This window comes from Lepidochelys olivacea (assembly GCF_965140295.1).
Source record: "Lepidochelys olivacea isolate rLepOli2 genome assembly, chromosome: 3".
Taxonomy (NCBI): domain Eukaryota; kingdom Metazoa; phylum Chordata; order Testudines; family Cheloniidae; genus Lepidochelys; species Lepidochelys olivacea.
The window spans coordinates 179696956-179716705 of record NC_140413.1 but is presented as its reverse complement, the minus strand read 5'-3'; positions in this window follow the sequence as shown (position 1 = coordinate 179716705).

Sequence of the window (19750 nt, the reverse complement as noted above, 5' to 3'; positions counted from 1 at the left end):
AAAAGAATATTGTTTTGTTTAACTGGAAATTGTCTTTAAATTTATTTTATAAATACTTTGAAAATATCTCTTCTTTCTATCAAAGTTACCCATTGCCATTCATACGATAGAATAATAGATAAACACCAATTTAAAAGAGCAATAACTGGGTCCATGGCATCAGGACAATAGGTTGGTCTGAAAAAGATGGGAACCACCTATTTCCTAAATTACCCACTGCAATATACCAGAGCTGATATATGGGACAATTTTACTTAATGCACTGAGCTTGTTCCCATTTGAGCCAATGGCAAAACTTCCATTGACTTCAAAAGGTGCCACATTGGGCTATAGGAAGCTAAATCTTAACTATCAACACTAGTATAAAATGTAGAAAGCGGCTGGGATGGCGTGAGTTCCTCACACTAGCTCTGTAAGAGTTGGGTTGGCAGGGTGAGCCCATTCAGCTAATTAGGCTGCAAATAAGAGAGATTTAGGGAGGAGGCAGCTCGTTGGAACAAGGCTCACTTGCGCAGGAACAGGCGGGACCTAGAAAGTCAGATAGTGGACCAACAGACTAGGCGGCTGGGAAGGGTAACAGGAAGGCAGACAACAGTCACTCTAGGGGTATGTCTACACTACGAAATGAGGTTGAATTTATAGAAGTTGATTTTTAGAAAGCGATTTTACACAGTTGATTGTGTGTGTTCCCACTAAGTGCATTAAGTCGGCGGAGTGCGTCCACAGTACTGAGGCTAGCATTGACTTTCGGAGCATTGCACTGTGGGTAGCTATCCCACAGTTCCCACAGTCTCCGCCGCCCATTGGAATTCTGGGTTAAGCTCCCAATGCCTGATGGGGCAAAAACATTGTCGCGTGTGGTTTTGGGTACATGTCGTCAGTTGCCCCTCCCTCCGGGAAAGCAACGACAGACAATCGTTTTGCCCTTTTTTTCCATGCGGGCGCCATACTACTTTCAGCAGACAGTGCAGTAGGACTTCTGTCATCATCGAACCACCACTTCCGCTGCCACTCTGCTCTCCTGCTCTTGTCTCGATAGCAAATTTCTCCATGTTGTCTCTCATGGGCTCCCGCTTCCGCTGCAACTCTGCTCTTCTGCTCTTATGAATCCACCTCGCAGGTTGTCAGCCACTGCTTCTGCTGTCACTCTGCTCTCCTGGTGGTCTCGCAGGGCTGCTTCTGCTGCAACTCTGCTCAGCTGCTCTTGTCTCGCCATAACACGGCAAGTGTGCAGCCCACTCAGCTGTTGTGTCCTGGCAGCAGACGGTGTAGTAGGTCTGCATACCATCGTCATTGAACAACTGCTTCTGCTGCCACTCTGCTCTCCTGCAGACCCCATACCATGGCAAGCATGGAGCCCGCTCAGATCACTGCGGCAGTTATGAACATTGTAAACACCATGCGTGTTATCCAGCAGTATATGCAGAACCAGAACCTGCAAAAGCAGGCGAGGAGGCGATGGCAGTGCGGTGACGAGACTGATGAGGACATGGACACAGACTTCTCTCAAAGCATGGGCCCTGGCAGTTTGGCCATCCTGGTGGCAATGGGGTAGGCTCATGCCGTGGAATGCCAATTCTGGATCCATGAAACAAGCATAGCCTGGCAGGACCGCACAGTGTTGAAGGTCTGGGATGATTTCCAGTGACTGCAAAACTTTCGCATGTGTAAGGGCACTTTCATGGAATTTTGTGACTTGCTTTCCCCTGCCCTGAAGTGCAAGGATACCAAGATGAGAGCAGCCCTCACAGTTCACAAGCTAGTGGCAATAGCCCTCTGGAAGCTTGCAATGCTAGACAGCTACTGGTTATTTGGGAATCAGTTTGGAGTGGGCAAATCTACTGTGGGGGCTGCTGTGATCCAAGTAGCCAACGCAATCACTGATGTTCTGCTATCAAGGGTTGTGACTCTGGGAAATGTGCAAATCATAGTGGATGGCTTTACTGCAGTGGGGTTCCCTAACTGTGGTGGGGCGACAGACGGAATGCATATCCCTATCTTCAGACCGGACCACCAAGGCAGCCAGTACATAAACCAAAAGGGGTACTTGTCAGTGGTGCTGCAAGCACTGGTGGATCACAAGGGACATTTCACCAACATCAACATGAGATTGCCAGGAAAGGTACATGATGCTTACATTTTCAGAAACTCTGGTTTGTATGAACAGCTGCAGCAAGGGACTTACTTTCCAGACCAGAAAATAACCATTGAGGATGTTGAAATGCCTATAGTTATCCTTGGGGACCCAGCCTACCCCTTATTGCCCTGGCTCATGAAGCCGTACACAGGCAGCCTGGACAGTAGTCAGGAGCAGCTCAACTACAGGCTGAGGAAGTGCAGAATGTTGGTAGAATGTGCATTTGGACATTTAAAAGCATGGTGGCGCAGTTTACTGTCTCAGTTAGACCTCAGCGAAACCAATATTCCCATTGTTATTACTGCTTGCTGTGCGCTCCACAATCTCTGTGAGAGTATGGGGGAGACGTTTATGGCGGGGTGGAAAGTTGAGCCAGATCACCTGGCCGTTGATTATGCGCAGCGAGACACCAGGGCGATTAGAAGAGCACAGCGCTGCGCATCAGAGAAGCTTTGAAAACCAGTTTCATGGCTGACCAGGCTACGGTGTGACAGTCCTGTTTTGTTTCTCCTTGATGAAAACCCGCCCCCTTGGTTCACTCTACTTCCCTGTAAGCCAACTGCCCTGCCCTCCCCTCCCCCTTTGATCACTGCTTGCAGAGGCAATAAAGTCATTGTTGTTTCAAATTCATGCATTCTTTATTAATTCATCACAAAAATAGGGGGATAACTGCCAAGATAGCCTGGGTGGGGGAGGAGGGAAGGACAAGGCCACACTGCACTTCAAGCGTTATTGAATGCCAGCCTTCTGTTGCTTGGGCAGTCTTCTGGGGTGGACTGGTTGGGTGCCCGGAGCGCCCCCCCACCCCCCCTCCCATGGCGTTCTTGGGCGTTTGGGTGAGGAGGCTATGGAACTTGGTGACGAGGGTGGTTGGTTACACAGGGGCTGCAGTGGCGGTCTGTGCCTTTCCTGCACCACAACCGTACGCCGCAGCATATCAGTATGATCCTCCAGTAGCCTCAGCATTGCATCCTGCCTCCTCTCATCATGCTGCTGCCACCTCTCCTGTTGCTCCAGCCAGCTATCCTCTCGCACATCCCTCCTGTCCTCACATTCATTTTGTGCTTTCCTGGACTCTGCCATTGTTTGCCTCCACTCATTTTGCTGGGCTCTTTCAGTTGGGTGGACTGCGTGAGCTCAGAGAACATTTAATCACAAGTGCATTTTTTTTCCTTCTTATCTGTGCTAGCCTCTGGGACAGAGATGCTAGTCGCAGCCTTGAAACATTTGCAGCTGTGGGAGGAAAAAAAGGGAGATTAAAACTGAAAAAGACACATTGGCCATTTAAAAGGAGGGGCTGATGTTTTCAGGTTAACATACAGCACAAACCTAACTAAACCTCCCCCCACACCCAATTCTCTGGGATGATCACTTCACCCCTACCCCCACTATGTGGCTAACAGTGGGAATGGTTTCTTTTCAGCCACAGGCAAACAGCCCAGCAGGAACGGCCACCTCTGAATGTCCCCTGAATAAAATTGCCCTATTTTAACCAGGTGATGATGAATGATATCACTATCCTGAGGATAACACAGAGAGATAAAGAATGGATGTTGCTTGAATGCCAGCAAACACCAGGGCCCATGCTGCCATGCTTTCTTATGCAATGATTCCAGACTACATGCTACTGGCCTGCCGTGGTAAAGTGTCTACCATGGAGGACACAATAAGGCTGCCCTCCCCAGAAACCTTTTGCAAAGGCTTTGGGAGTACCTCCAGGACACCTTCATTGAGATGTTCCTGGAGGATTTCCGCCCCATCCCCAGACACGTTAACAGACTTTTCCGGTAGCTGTACTGGCTGCTAATGCATCCCAAGTCTTTAGGGCAAAGTAATCATTAACCATGCTTGCTTTTAAACCGTGTATTATATTTACAAAGGTATACTCACCAGAACTGCCTTCTCCGCCTTCAAGGTCCAGAAGCCTGGGTTGGGAGGTTATTTGATCCAGGGTGATAAACAGTTCCTGGCTTTCGGGGAGAACGGTTTCTCCACTTGCCTGGTGTGCGCGATCTTCAACCTCCCCCTCATCATCATCCTCATCCCTGTTGCGTGAGACTCCCCCTTGCAGGAGTCCATATACAGGGGTGGGGCAGTGGTAGGGGCACCCGCTAGAATTGCATGCAGCTCATCATAGAAACGGCATGTCTGGGGCTCTGACCCCAAGTGGGCATTTGCTTCTTGGGTTATTTGGTAGGCTTGCCTAAGCTCCTTAAGTTTCACATGGCACTGCTGCGGGTCCCTGTGATAGTCTCTGTCCTTCATGCCCTTGGAGATGTTTTCAAATATTTTGGCATTTCGTCTTTTGGAACAGAGTTCCGATAGCACGGATTCGTCTCCCCATACAGCAGTCAGATCCAGTACCTCCCGTTCGGTCCATGCTGGAGCTCCTTTGCATTTCTGGGACTCCATGGTCACCTCTTCTGATGAGCTCTGCATGGTCACATGTGCTGATCAGCTTGCGACACTGGCCAAACAGGAAATGAAATTCAAAAGTTCCCAGGGCTTTTCCTGTCTACCTGGCCAGTGCATCCAAGTTCAGAGTGCTGTCCAGAGCGGTCACAATGGAGCACTGTGGGATAGCTTCCGGAGGCCAATACCGTCAAATTGCGTCCACACTAACCCAAATTCGACCTGGCAATGTCGATTTCAGCACTAATCCCCTCGTCGGGGAGGAGTACAGAAATCGATTTTAAGAGCCCATTAAGTCGACAAAAATGGCTTCATTGTGTGGACGGTGCAGGGTTAAATCGATCTAACGCTGCTAAATTCGACCTAAACTCATAGTGTAGACCAGGGCTAGGAAGAGAGAGAAGTGTTTTGGAGCTGGTACACCCAAAGAGAGAAGGGGAACCAGCGTGGTAGGAAGCAGTCCAGGGAACGAGCAGTGGGGGCAGAGAGGCAGCTCAGTGCTGCTGAGCTGAGGTTCCCTGAATTGGAACCCACAGAAGAGGATTGGTCCGGGTTCCCCTACCCGCTACCAAGCATGTGGCATAGAACAGAGGCAGTGAATGGGAAGACTATTAGGACTACTGATGGACTGTACCATGGAAGGGGGCATGATGAAAGAGAGCCAGGAAAAGCACAAGGGTCCGAGCCAAGAGAAAAGAAGAGGTCGGAGCCCATAAGGAGCCCAGAAAAATGGCCAAGAAGTCCAAGAGGGAGATAAAGATGTGAGGTGAAACCGGGAGGAGGATTTTATAGGTCTTTATCACATCTCTCCTTAGTCATCTCTTTTCCAAGTGAATAGCCCCAGTCTTTTAAATCTCTCAAATTAAAGGATGACCCAACACTCTCACAAATCTTGGGAGACAGGCCAGTCCTTGCCTACAGACAGCCCCGCAACCTGAAGCAAATACTCACCAACAACCACATACCACACAAGAGAACCACTAACCCAGGAACTTATCCTTGCAACAAAGCCTGTTGCCAATTGTGCCCACATATCTATTCAGGGGACACCATCACAGGGCCTAATAACATCAGCCACACTATCGGAGGCTCGTATACCTGCACATCCACCAATGTGATATATGCCATCATGTGCCAGCAATGCCCCCTGCCATGTACATTGGTCAAACTGGACAGTCTCTACGTAAAAGAATAAATGGACACAAATCAGATGTCAAGAATTATAACATTCATAAACCAGTCGGAGAACACTTCAATCTCTCTGGTCACGCAATCACAGACATGAAGGTCGCTATCTTAAAACAAAAAAACTTCAAATCCAGACTCCAGCGAGAAACTGCTGAATTGGAATTCATTTGCAAATTGGATACTATTAATTTAGGCTTAAATAGAGACTGGGAGTGGCTAAGTCATTATGCATGGTAGCCTATTTCCTTTTGGTTTTTCCTACCCCCCCCCCCAGATGTTCTGGTTTAACTTGGATTTAAACTTGGAGAGTGGTCAGTTTGGATGAGCTATTACCAGCAGGAGAGTGAGTTTGTGTGTGTATGGGGGTGGGGGGGATGTGAGAAAACCTGGATTTGTGCTGGAAATGGCCCACCTTAATTATGCACATTGGAGGGAGAATGGTCACTTTGGATGAGCTATTACCAGCAGGATAGTGAGTTTGTGTGTGTGGTTTTTGGGAGGGGGGTGAGGGGGTGAGAGAACCTGGATTTGTGCAGGAAATGGCCCAACTTGATTGTCATGCACATTGTGTAAAGAGTTGTCACTTTGGATGGGCTGTCACCAGCAGGAGAGTGAATTTGTGTGGGGGGGTGGAGGGTGAGAAAACCTGGATTTGTGCTGGAAATGGCCCACCTGATGATCACTTTAGATAAGCTATTACCAGCAGGACAGTGGGGTGGGAGGAGGTATTTTTTCATATTCTCTGTATATATAAAGTCTGCTGCAGTTTCCACGGCATGCATCCGATGAAGTGAGCTGTAGCTCACGAAAGCTCATGCTCAAATAAATTGGTTAGTCTCTAAGGTGCCACAAGTCCTCCTTTTCTTCTAGGTGATACAGTAATACAAATAATAATTTGGGGGAATGTTTAATTTAAGTTGTCATTCCAGTAGCTCTGCTCATGGATGTACAGAAGAGACTACATTAGAGAAGCGAGAGGACAGGCAGGAAGAGGAGGAAGATTTGTCGCAGGTGCTTATTAACATTTTGTTTTTTCTGTCCTGTGACAGGGAGGTTTCAGCTAGTATCCAGTTTCATATGCTCGCTAGCTTGTAATACAGTTACTTTCAAACTTATATAATTTCAACAAACTGATTGTTCCTATAAATTAATTTCCTAGTTGCAGATCTGGTCTCACCACAGCTGGGTCACCAATGTCAGGGGTTTTTGGTCAAACACTATTTTAGCTATCATGAGACATTTTATACAGGAGCAAATCCTACTCCCTCTGGTTCATTTGCATCAGGGGGCGGAGGGGGGGACAGGATTTAATGGAGGCTCTATAGGGGGTGTATGGCCTCGGCATGGTGTGCAGCTCTGCTCTTTGGAAGCTTCCTGAATACCAGCACACTGGGAAGGAGCAGGGTAGGAGGAGCCTACTTGAGATAGGGTGCATTAGAGCCAGGCCACAGGAGCCACTATTGCAGTGGCAGCCACTCTATTTGGGGAGTATTCCTTCCCTTTCACCTGCCACTGATCGCTTGAATTTGATCTCTGTGCTGGATGGGAGGATTTGGGCCTCACAGTAAGCATAAATAAAGCTGCATGTCTGTTATGGAGATCACAGAAAGTCACAGATTCGGACTTTCCATGACCTCAGTGACTTCTGCAGCGGCCGGTGCTGTCTTGCCAGCCCCTGGGGCGGGAGCAGCAGTTTGGGTGTGGGAGGGGGCTCAGGGCAAGGGGCAGGGCATTGGGGTGCAGCACGGCACTTACTTCGTGGTGGGGGGCTCCCTAACTCCCACTGGCATGTCCCTGCAGCTGCTAGGCGGAGGGGCCAGGTGGCTCCATGTGCTGCCTGCACCCAACAAGTGCCTCCCCTGCAGCTCCCATTGGCTGCGGTTCCCAGCCAATGGGAGCTGCGGAGCTGGCGCTTGTGGTGGGAGCAGCACAAGGAGCCCCCCCAGCCACCCCTCCCCCTAGGAGCTGCAGGGACACACGGAACTGGGTAGGGATCTGGGGCAAAAATTGGGGATTGGCCCTGCTTTGAGCAGGGATTTGGACTAGATGACCTTCTGAGGTCCCTTCCAACTCTGATATTCTATGATTCTATGATTGATTCCAACCATGCAGGTTCCCCTTCTCTATCTCTGAGTGTACCAGCTCCAAAACCCTTCTCCCTCTTCCCAGAGAGAGACTGCTGTCTGCCTTTCTGTTACCCTTCCCAGCTGCCTAGTCTGCAGGTCCACTCACTACCTGGCTTTCTAGGTCCTGCCTGTTTCTGCGCAGGTGAACCTCTCTCCAACCAGCTGCCTCCAGCCTAAAGCTCTCCTGTTCGTAGCCTAATTAGCTGAATGGGCCTACCTGCCCAACCCAGCTCTTGCAGGGCCAATATGGAGAGCTCACCTCTTCATACATTTAAAAAAATTTAATTTGTGAGAGTGTTGGGTCATGCAGGTAGGAATAGCGGTCAGTAGGTTTCCGGTATAGGGTGGTGTTTATGTGACCATTGTTTATTAGCACTGTAGTGTCCAGGAAGTGGATCTCTCCGGAAACCTACTGACCGCTATTCCTACCTGCATGCCTCCAGCTTTCACCCTGACCACACCACACGATCCATCGTCTACAGCCAAGCTCTGCGATACAACCGCATTTGCTCCAACCCCTCAGACAGAGACAAACACCTACAAGATCTCTGTCAAGCTTTCTTACAACTACAGTACCCACCTGCAGAAGTAAAGAAACAGATTGATAGAGCCAGAAGAGTTCCCAGAAGTTACCTACTACAGGACAGGCCTAACAAAGAAAATAACAGAACGCCACTAGCCGTCACCTTCAGCCCCCAACTAAAACCCCTCCAACGCATTATTAAGGATCTACAACCTATCCTAAAGGATGACCCAACACTCTCACAAATCTTGGGAGACAGGCCAGTCCTTGCCTACAGACAGCCCCGCAACCTGAAGCAAATACTCACCAACAACCACATACCACACAACAGAACCACTAACCCAGGAACTTATCCTTGCAACAAAGCCCGTTGCCAATTGTGCCCACATATCTATTCAGGGGACACCATCACAGTGCCTAATAACATCAGCCACACTATCGGAGGCTCGTATACCTGCACATCCACCAATGTGATATATGCCATCATGTGTCAGCAATGCCCCTCTGCCATGTACATTGGTCAAACTGGACAGTCTACGTAAAAGAATAAATGGACACAAATCAGATGTCAAGAATTATAACATTCATAAACCAGTCGGAGAACACTTCAATCTCTCTGGTCACGCAATCACAGACATGAAGGTCGCTATCTTAAAACAAAAAAACTTCAAATCCAGACTCCAGCGAGAAACTGCTGAATTGGAATTCATTTGCAAATTGGATACTATTAATTTAGGCTTAAATAGAGACTGGGAGTGGCTAAGTCATTATGCAAGGTAGCCTATTTCCTTTTGGTTTTTCCTACCCCCCCCCCCCCCAGATGTTCTGGTTTAACTTGGATTTAAACTTGGAGAGTGGTCAGTTTGGATGAGCTATTACCAGCAGGAGAGTGAGTTTGTGTGTGTATGGGGGTGGGGGGGATGTGAGAAAACCTGGATTTGTGCTGGAAATGGCCCACCTTAATTATGCACATTGTAGGGAGAATGGTCACTTTGGATGAGCTATTACCAGCAGGATAGTGAGTTTGTGTGTGTGGTTTTTGGGAGGGGGGTGAGGGGGTGAGAGAACCTGGATTTGTGCAGGAAATGGCCCAACTTTATTATCATGCACATTGTGTAAAGAGTTGTCACTTTGGATGGGCTATCACCAGCAGGAGAGTGAATTTGTGTGTGGGGGGGTGGAGGGTGAGAAAACCTGGATTTGTGCTGGAAATGGCCCACCTGATGATCACTTTAGATAAGCTATTACCAGCTGGACAGTGGGGTGGGAGGAGGTATTTTTTCATATTCTCTGTGTATATATAAAGTCTGCTGCAGTTTCCACGGCATGCATCCGATGAAGTGAGCTGTAGCTCACGAAAGCTCATGCTCAAATAAATTGGTTAGTCTCTAAGGTGCCACAAGTACTCCTTTTCTTTTTGCGAATACAGACTAACACGGCTGTTACTCTGAAAAATGTATCACCTAGAAGTCCAAGTCACATGGTAGGCACCGAACAAACACAGAACAAAAAGACAGTCCCTGCCCCAAGAAGTTAGTATCCAAGAGTACATCTACAACACAGCTGGGAGGTGTGATTCCCAGCCTGGGTAAACAGACATGCTAGCTCTGCTTGACCAAGCATGCTAAAAATTGCACCATGGTCATGACTGATAGGTGGTAGCTTGGACTAGCCACCCAAGTACAATCCCATCCGATCCCTTGGGTACGTACTCGGGGGGCTAGCCTCAACTGCTGCCCTGGCCACCACAGTCATACTGCTATTTTTAGCACATTCGCTTGAGTGGAGCTAGTGTATGTATGTCTCCCCAAGGTGGGAATCAGACTTAAGATACAGCAGTTGGACGATGTAAGACAAGATTGCATAACAATCAACACAAAAGTTTTGGTGTATGGGCTAAGATTTGTGAACTATCGAATTTTTTTTCCTTGTCTCCATGGCATAAAAGCAAGTCAGACTCACTCACAGGTGTTCTAAGATTTGCTGATGGGAGCCATTCTTTTGTTACAGTTCTTTCTCTCTCTCTCTGGATTGATCCCTCATCTAAACCTGTGTTCTACATTGAGGTCTCCATGTTTGTACCCACAACAAGCATCTCACCTTGTCAACTCTCTCATCCTCTTCCAGCTCCTAGTCTCCCTTCCACCCTCCCCATCTCATTCAGTCACTCTCTCTGGTTCCCACCCTTCTGAATCCAAGTAGGCTGTTTTCTGTATCCTGAAGAAATCCTCACTTGACCCCGTGCCTCCCTTCTTTATTGTCCCATGACATTTTTCCCCTTTATCTCCAAGTTCTTTGAATGGGCTGGCTATGCTCAGGGCTCCGATTTCCTCTCCTTCAACTCCTTCCTAGATCCACTCCACTCTGGATTCCACCATATCTCTGCCACTGAAACTGCGCTCACAAACTCACTAATGCTGCCTTCCTTCATAACTCTAAGGCTCTCTGTTTCATACTTCTCATTAATCTGTCTGCTTTTGACACTGTCAGATGCTCACTTTGACGCTGTCATTTCTTGGTTCTTTTACTGTAGCAACCTGTATGAAACTTGGAGGTAGGAGCACAGGTTGTAGGAAGGAAGAGTTTGCAGTCAGTCTGTGTGCAAATGGCTGGAATGTCACTGCAGTAGCTTTGTAAATAGTTCTCTTAATTTAGAAACCTTTTGATTTTACAACCATGGAGTCCTTTGATAGTATTAACCAGCATGCGGTACATGAAACACTTCCTATGTTATTGATTGTCATCTTCTTTAGCATTACCTCTAATAGGTTTTCTTTTCCTCCTTTGCTCCCAACTGAAACAGGCTCTGCACTGAATGAGGAACAAGTGTAAGAGTGAAGCCGGTGGGTGATGTTCTTGAGATGGCTGTGCTGCTAAGAAGGAGAAATAATAAAAATGGAAGCCATAATGCCATTATGACATGTCTGTGATGTCAATCCCCTCTGAACAGGTGCTTACCAATGAGGTTGCTACTTTTTTCACTGATCTCATATTGCTGACATACTAGCAACCTACCCTCCACCCCCATCTGTGCAGCTTCATGAGAAAAAGTAATACAGCCTTATAGCTATTCCATGGAGCCCCCTTTGCAGTGGGGGACCCAGGTTAACCACAGCTAGGAGGGATCCCTATTAGGATAGCTGCACTGCACCAGCCATGGCTCCAGTGTCCCAGGCTCTCTGCAATTTTGTAGTGATCTGTTCATTCCTCCTGTTTTGAGACTAGGCCTCCTGACTCATTCAAGGTGGGTGAGTGGGGAAATCCCAGGCCATAATGATACAACAAGGAACTCTTCCAAGGGATCCCCATGGAGCTTTCTGCCCCCTTAGCACTCTCCCAGGAGTTTCAGCATGGGGTGTATATGGAAGTGATTTGGCCCCATGTTATGTAGTTAATAAATGCCTATGCAAAGCAAGGTTTGATGTTAGATTTTTTTTAAAACAATCAGATGCTTCATGAGGAGCCAAAGACTCCAAAATATGAAGAGAATCCTTTATAGTACATACTGACATGTTGGGAGATACGCACAATGAATACTAAACCACAGAAGTTCCTAGTGCTGCTGCCCAGAATCTGCACTTGAGTCTCCAATATGTGCAGTGACTTTTGGAGGCATTGTAAGGAGCTCTACCATGAGGAATTACCATAGAAGCTCTTGTTACAATCTATCTGGGTCACTGATCTGTGAACTAAAAATTCTTCCAGTTAGCAGTAAGAAGACAAAAGGAGCCACAATGTTCTCACAGGTCAACAGCTCAAGCTTGAATTAATTGAATCACCCATGCTGGTGTAGTGGAGGGTGCAAATTACCCCTTACATTAGCAGGAAAGGCTGCATCTGGGATGGGGGACAGGATTGACTCATGGGAGGAATCAGGCAGCATTTACATCCCCACCTTTCTATGGCTCAAACAGAAAGGCAGCATTAGACTGAGTCTGGCCTTGACTCATGCTGCTTTAGCAAGAGAGAACAAAAAACAAATGAGCAAGTGTCAGCTCATGACTCCGACTTTAACTGTACTAGTCTGTAATTTTGTGTTTTCCAAGTCTCTGCTGTTGCCTTAAGGGTCTGTTTGCAGAGTTCTTGTAGCTGTGTTGGTCCCAGGATATTCGAGAGACAAGCTTGTCTCTTTCACCAACAGAAGTTGGTCCAATAAAAGATATTACCTCAGGAGGTGCTGCTCGTTTATGCAATTAAATAAATCTCCTTGTGTCAGGTAAAGTGTGATGTTGTTACCTGCTAGGATTCTCTGGAGATTTTTAAAAAATATTGGATATAAGAGAATCAATGACTATTTTGAGGTCCAGTTACTGCCTCCACACTTCTCCCTGCCTGAGTCCCAGCAGAAGCTTCTTCAATAGACCGCTGGGGATGCAGGTGGATTCACTCTTCCTGGTGCAGAAAGGTGCAAATTCCACTTCCCAGTGCCAGGTGGGTCTGCTGTTCTCTGGAGAGATTAACCCTTAGGGGGAAGGCAAGTGATGTGTCCAGTGGCCCTGTTAGTGGAGCTACAGTGTTGCTGCTCTGTATGAGTACAGCCCCTAGTCACTGGTCAGACTTCCATCCCTGATATCATCACTCACTGTTAGGTTTGCACTTACAGCCTGCAGGACCCAGCTAAAAGGACAGTGCACTGACACCAACCTCTCCCAGGGCGGAGTTCTAGCAGCCGGAGCCCTGTGCCTTGGTTTGGTTGGTGGAAGACTGCATGAATCTGCAGAGAATTTAGCTTGCAGTAAGTATGGTCCAGCCACAAAATGGGGAGATGGGGACTTGGCTATGGCTTTTTTAAGTGTCTGGCTGCCATGAACATTCACTGGAAAACTCAGTGATGGTTCTGTAGGCTCACTTGCTTTCTTTCCTCCTCCTCCACCCCCAGAAGGTAAAAGGAGGCAGTTATCAACCAGGTTTTGAATTTTGCGGGGGAAGGGGTTGAACGCTTTTTTAATGTTCAGTTTCTAGAAGAGTGTTGAGGGGGACTGGATGATACAGGGATATAGAGCCTTTCACTTGTACGTCTCTGGTTCAGATGTGGCTTAGGATGATAGCTAGAGGAGTATTGCCATCTGAAAGCTGTTTACATCTCTGTGAAACGTAAATGGGTCCATCTAGTTCCTGATGGACGAGCATCCACACATTAAGAGCATTGCTCTTGTTGGCATTTTCAGCAGGGAGGTGGAGGAATGGATGAGCTATGGAAACTGAAATACCACCTCAGGCTGTAAGCTCATCCCTGCACCAGATAAAAAAAATATCAAACCATCTCAGTGCCTTGCTAATGTTTAACAGAGTGTATGAGATTAAACATATTTTCTTAAACTACTATATCTCAGAGATTTCCCATTTTAATCAAAACTACAAATCTCAATAGACCAGAATATCACTGAACAGCTTAAAGTCTATTCTTCTGAACTCAACTGAGAAGTCATTCACGGTGATGGCAGATGTCTCTCCTTCCCTAAAACAAATGCCAAAACAGGTGAAATCCATAAACTCATGGCTTATTACCAAGAATGATAAGTTGATCAAGCTAATCAGCAGCTATGTGAATGGTACCCTGCCCCAGGCTTTGTTTTGCAAAACTACTGCTTTGGGCCAAGCAAGACCAGCCGTTACTCATATGGAGCATGTAATGCTTTACCTCTCTCCCTAGGCATGGTCACTTACGAAGAGCTATGAAGCAGCCCGTGATGTCAGTATCCAAGAGTTACATCTGGTAGTCATTTTACTTGCTCACTTAAGCTGCAGTACCCTTTTATTTCGTAACATATGGAGTGGTGTTGTCGGTGTGCATTGGGTGATGGATGGTAAAAAATTTTAATAAAACCTCAGTTACTAGTATGAACAGAAGACACTTTGGAGTAGAAGTCAAAATATTCTGTAATGAATCTTTTTCAGTAGATCTTTAATTATGAGCTAGCTCCAATTCCCATTAAAGTCCATGGAGAGGCTCCCATTTACTTTAGTGGGGCTTGGCCCAGGTCCTATAACAGTATCACATGTTCTGATCACGCCTCAGGATTGTGGTTTTCATCTGATCTCACGTTAGCTTCATTGTGTAGTGAATGGTTAGAGTATAGGGAAAACCCTGAGGAATGTTGTCTGAGGTCAACGCAGAGATGTAGTTTCCATTTATAGTAAGGGGGCAGTCAGGCTAAAACTCCAATCTTTGAATTAAGAATATAGCCCTGTAGGGATGGTTTTTTGGTGCGGAGTGATGGTCCTGAAACAATGATCCATGGAGATTCCTAATATATCTTTCCAATGTCTGTAATTGCTGCTGTTGTGAACAGGAAGGGAAGAGGTTTGTGTCGTCATGAATAGGAGGGGGAAAATCCATGAGACATCCTCTCTATTAAGCTGTGGTCTTGACTGTGGAAAAAGTTTGGGACCTTCTAATGTAGAGTACTGGAAATATATTTAAATGGGTTAATTAATGTATTAGAGCTACCCCCATCCAAGAAAATAGTTTCATTTAGTCCAAATCCTCTCCAAATCCTGCTTAATACATTTGGCTTCTGTTAAAGCACATTTATTTACCCTAATGCAGAATGTACCAGGATATTTTCCCCTCAATCAGAAACCTGTTGCATCATTGTTGAAGACTGGGGCTAGTACAAGCAGAAGCCATATTATTTTTAATCTTTATTGATTTACTAAAAAAATAAAGCAAATATACTTTAATCTCAGAATCTTTGAGGCAGTTCAGTCTAGAGTTCAGGGAACTGGACCAGAGCTCAAGTGCGCTAGGCTCTATGCCTAGCACTGGTACTGACCTGCTGTTTGACCTTCACCTTCACCTCTCTGTGCTTCCTTTTTCCTTCCCACCCTTTGTCTGGGCCATCTGTAAGAGCTCTGCAGCAGGGAGAGATTATTATGGGTTTGTCTAATACAATGAAGCCCTGATCTCAGCTGGAGCTGCTAGGTACTGTCCTCATACAAAGCATAAATAATACTAGAAATCATTAGAAGGATTGCTCAATACAAAAGAGCTATAAGAGTCAATAAAAATATTAGTTAACTAGCAAGGTACAACACAGGCAATTCAAACAATATGTATCCCATGGGTGAGTGAACCTCTGAATAACTGCTGGATAAGAAAAGTGTCTCATTATTCTTTTCATTTCCTTCTCTGCCAAAAACTCCTCAGAACTTAATTTCTCCCTCTGCAGAGTACTAGTAATGCGCATAAATGCCCAGAAAGTGTCTCTCAGGATCATAGCTTCTCGCCATGATCAACAATGAATATTAAGCTGAGGTGAATAAATTTGGCCTGAGACACATGGTTTAGTCCTGTCTAACTAACTGGCTGACATAACCATGTCTGTTATGAGTGAAGTCACTCTGTTTGATCCTGTTTTGTATCCTATTCAGGAGTTTTATTGTGCAGACAGATAAGTCACCTTCAAAAGTTTATTCATGTGTTGTCTGGGTTTGTTAGCGTTATTGAAATAAATTATACCTTATGGAACAAAATCTAATCTCTAAAAATAAAGGTCCAAATTTGCAATCTTTTCCCTGAGGTTACTTAAAGAAAACCCAACAAAAACCCAACACTTCCTAGACGTTTCTATTCCTGTGTGCTTGAGCTGAAAACACAAATAATTTGTCCACTTCCCCACAGGGGTATAATATAGGAGCATTTGGCTAGAGCTCCTATGTATGTCAGAGTAAAATATGAGCATGAGTTCGTGACGTGGCTTATTATAAGGAGGAGTATATATACATTCTCATGAGGAATTGATTCATCACCTTGAATTTTATAAACAGCAGGGCATGCCTATTTTGTTAAATAAACACTGAGGCTGAAAGCAAAAGCCCAGCATCCAGCCTGAGTAGCTGGGCCATGTGCTGGATGAGATGGAACTCCCCAACCTCCTGTTTCAGGGAGGCTTCTCCAGTGAACATGAAGATATGCTTGGCAGTGGATCTCCCTCCCCTGGTTCATCCTTATCCAGCACATTCCCCTATCCTCTCCCCTTCCTCTACCCCACATCCAGTCCCTCCCTTGAACAATGGGACCACACTGGTTCTGCAGCTCAGCTCCCCTCTGTGTCCGTGGAGGAGGAAGTGAGATGTCCCCCAGAGTGCCCAAAATGGCAGAATAAAGGAGCATGGGCCCACCAAAGACTTGAATCTGCCTACTTTGGTATTTAGCCAAGGGTTTTGCATGGCAATCAAATGGAAATGATTTATGATCAATTCCAGGCACTTGGATGCTGTTCCCCACGGAGCTATAAGAGTAAATGCTTAACAGGAGACCCAGTTGAGGTCAACATCAATCATTGCCTATGATTTTGACTTCACTTTCACTAAAGATGCAAGTGAAACTCCCTGGCCTTTGAAATACCATTAAGAATTTGGCTACAGGAACAAATCTGTGGCCACATAAGACTTCATGGTATTTTTTTATTCTGTATATCATGGTCATGTTGATCTTCACTGCAGCAGGGGTGATCATAATATGCAGGTCCTCTGGCTCCAAAAGGAGAACCTCTTGACTGAAGGAGAACCTTCACAGGGCCTAGGGCACATAGTTGAGCCATTCTAATTCCATCCAATCGAGGGCAGTGGGACACACACACACACACACTAGCCAGTTCATTGGCAAGCACTTTATGGGATGATTTAATTTCAGATATGAAACATACACATTTTAGATTGTTTCCACTTCTGCCTGGATCCGAACAGGACATTCTCCAAAACATCAGCCCCATTCTTCAGGAAGAGGACTTTAAAAAAAACCCCCAAAACAGCATCTTCCTAGCAATGAGGATTTCTTACCACTGGAGTTTCTTCCCCACTCAGTGATTAACAATAAGGACTCAATCACTCTGCTCCTATAGAAATCTAGGACACTCTTACTTCAATGAGAAGCTAGACTTAAGCCCCTAGTCTTATCTTCAAAGATTTATAAATTCATATCTTATCCTTCAAGGCTCTCTTCAGGTATAATCTGCTGCCACTCTGCCATAGAGAGACCTTCCTCCCTGGAGTGAAGATCACTAGGCTCCCTGACCATGCCCAGTGAAATATGCAGGTGGGATTAAAGTGACTCACTGCAGATGCTATAGGTCACTGTGGGTGGAAAGGAAGTCTTGGGCTCTAAGCAAAAGTCCGTGAGCTTCTGAAGTATCCAGTCATTGGTGTTTTAAATATGCTGTGTATGGTGCACTCTCTCGAAATGTCAGACTGATGGCCTTGGAGATTGCAGTCCACAGTTCAGGAAGCTTTCACAGGCAGGGACTATGCCTTCACTACTGTTGGACGCACATTGTGGCCACAAGTGGGGAATAATAATAAATTACTAAATCAGTTCCCATCCACTGAAGTCACTACGCAGTAATTACAGTTAAACAATCTGTGGGACAGGGTGGTTTGCCTGTTTTCTAAGAACACTGTAATCAAAATAGCATCATATTTTAATAGCTATTTTCAAATACAATGAAGAAAAAGATCCAAGAAAGTAAGGCTTCTCTTTTCTCTTGCACAGAACAACTCTACCTTGTAGCACCATAGTATTGTTGTCTTCTCAGGATAACAGGAGCCCTTAGCACCCTGGCCTCTGGTTCACAAATCCTTGTCTGCATTCAACCTTGCTTCACTTTGGGCTTTCCACCAGCAGAAGCCACTGGAGGAAGCTTCTGTTGGTGCAAGGCAGTCTCCACCAGGAGCTTTCAGGGGGCCCAGCAAAGCCTGACAAATGACCAGTAGGTAGCATAGCCAGAGGATGTGCAGATACAGCATGTTGCCTCCACTGGCAAGTTATCTATAAACATCTCAGCATGGGCAAAACCTGCTTCCTTCAGCGTAAGCCCAGCAACCCTTTGCGTCCCCTTGGCTGAACCTCTCCTTCCCCTCCCTGCACATAGCAGACCCTGCTAGGGCAGGGTGTGGAATCTAGCACTATGTTTATCTAAGAAAGGCTTGTGGTGAACTAGGAAAACAGAAGAGTATGGACAGTAATATAAAGTAATGGCCCTGTACGGTATAACATTTTGCTCAGCTGAAGTTTTTAATTAGGAAACAAGCGTATCACCATTTTTACTACAGATGTAGTGTTTGCTTTTTTTAACCCATTGTCAGCATAGCTCCAGCCATACAGAATTACAGAAATAAACAGGAATTTTAATTAACTAAATATAATTAATTGATTAAATCATTCACTGTTATAATGGATTTATATAATACTGTTTGGAAACCTCTGAGTGCTTCACACAGTTATACACTATATGCGTACAAATTTACACAACTGAAATTGTCAATAGTCTTTTCTTACATGATTTATTAGTATTACATATTAATGTAGTGAAGTCAGGATGCCCTGACATGGCCACAATAAGTTACCCTGGGTTCATTGACCTCTCTGACCATTGGAGAGGAATAGTTTGTGGAAATTTTGATTTAACCTAAAGTCTGGTTGAACCAATCCTTTTTGCAGAGAGGAAGGATAGCCTTCTGGGTAACGCACTCAACTGGGACTCAAAAAATTTGGTTTTAACACCTGGCCCTGAGCAGCAGCCTTCCTGTGTGACCTTGGGCCAGTCATTTAATTTATCTGTGCCTCAGCAAACCATCTGCAAAACAGGGCTAACACTTCCCTCGCTCACACGTTGTTGTGAGGATAAATTTATCCATGGTTGTAAGGCACTCAGATACTATGGTAACGGGCAACATTAGTAGTACATAGAAAGATTGTGCAAGATACATACCTAGCTTTCACTGGTTATGCTGCAAATCTGCTGATATTTTAGAGTTGTTAAATAGAGCCAATGGGTTAATAAATGTCTCTGAATCTTCTAAAAATGCTGCCTTCTGATCTCCTAGGTTACAGAAAGAGCTTATGTCACTAATTGGTCAATCAGTGTGCAGCACTACGAGTGACGTGAATGAGTCTGGAGCATATGCAATTATAGATTATGAGATTTGCAAAGACGGCAGCAAGAATGAAGGGGTGTTCATACTGCTCCAGTCAATCAAGGATCACTGTGTCTAATCAAGATGTTGGTAGAAATGGGAGACTTGGGCCAGTTGTGGAATTGCTTTGGAGACTGTATAATGTAAATCACTGTTTTGATCAGGCCTTTGCTATGATTAACAGTGTAGAAAAATCCCCATGAAATGCCAGTTTTGCTTCATACACACATACTGCTGTATTCCTCCTTTGCACTGAGGAGTTTTAGCAGATGTCCTTGGATCACTATTATGCTTTCTTGGTAATGAAGAAAAATAACGAGTCAGTTAATTAAGTCTGAATGACATTGTAAATCCTATTACAGAACATAAAGCAGCTTCACTTTTTATTTTCCTTTCAACATCCCTGGCTCATGCACTGTTCACCAAAGTAAAGAAAAAGGTACATGT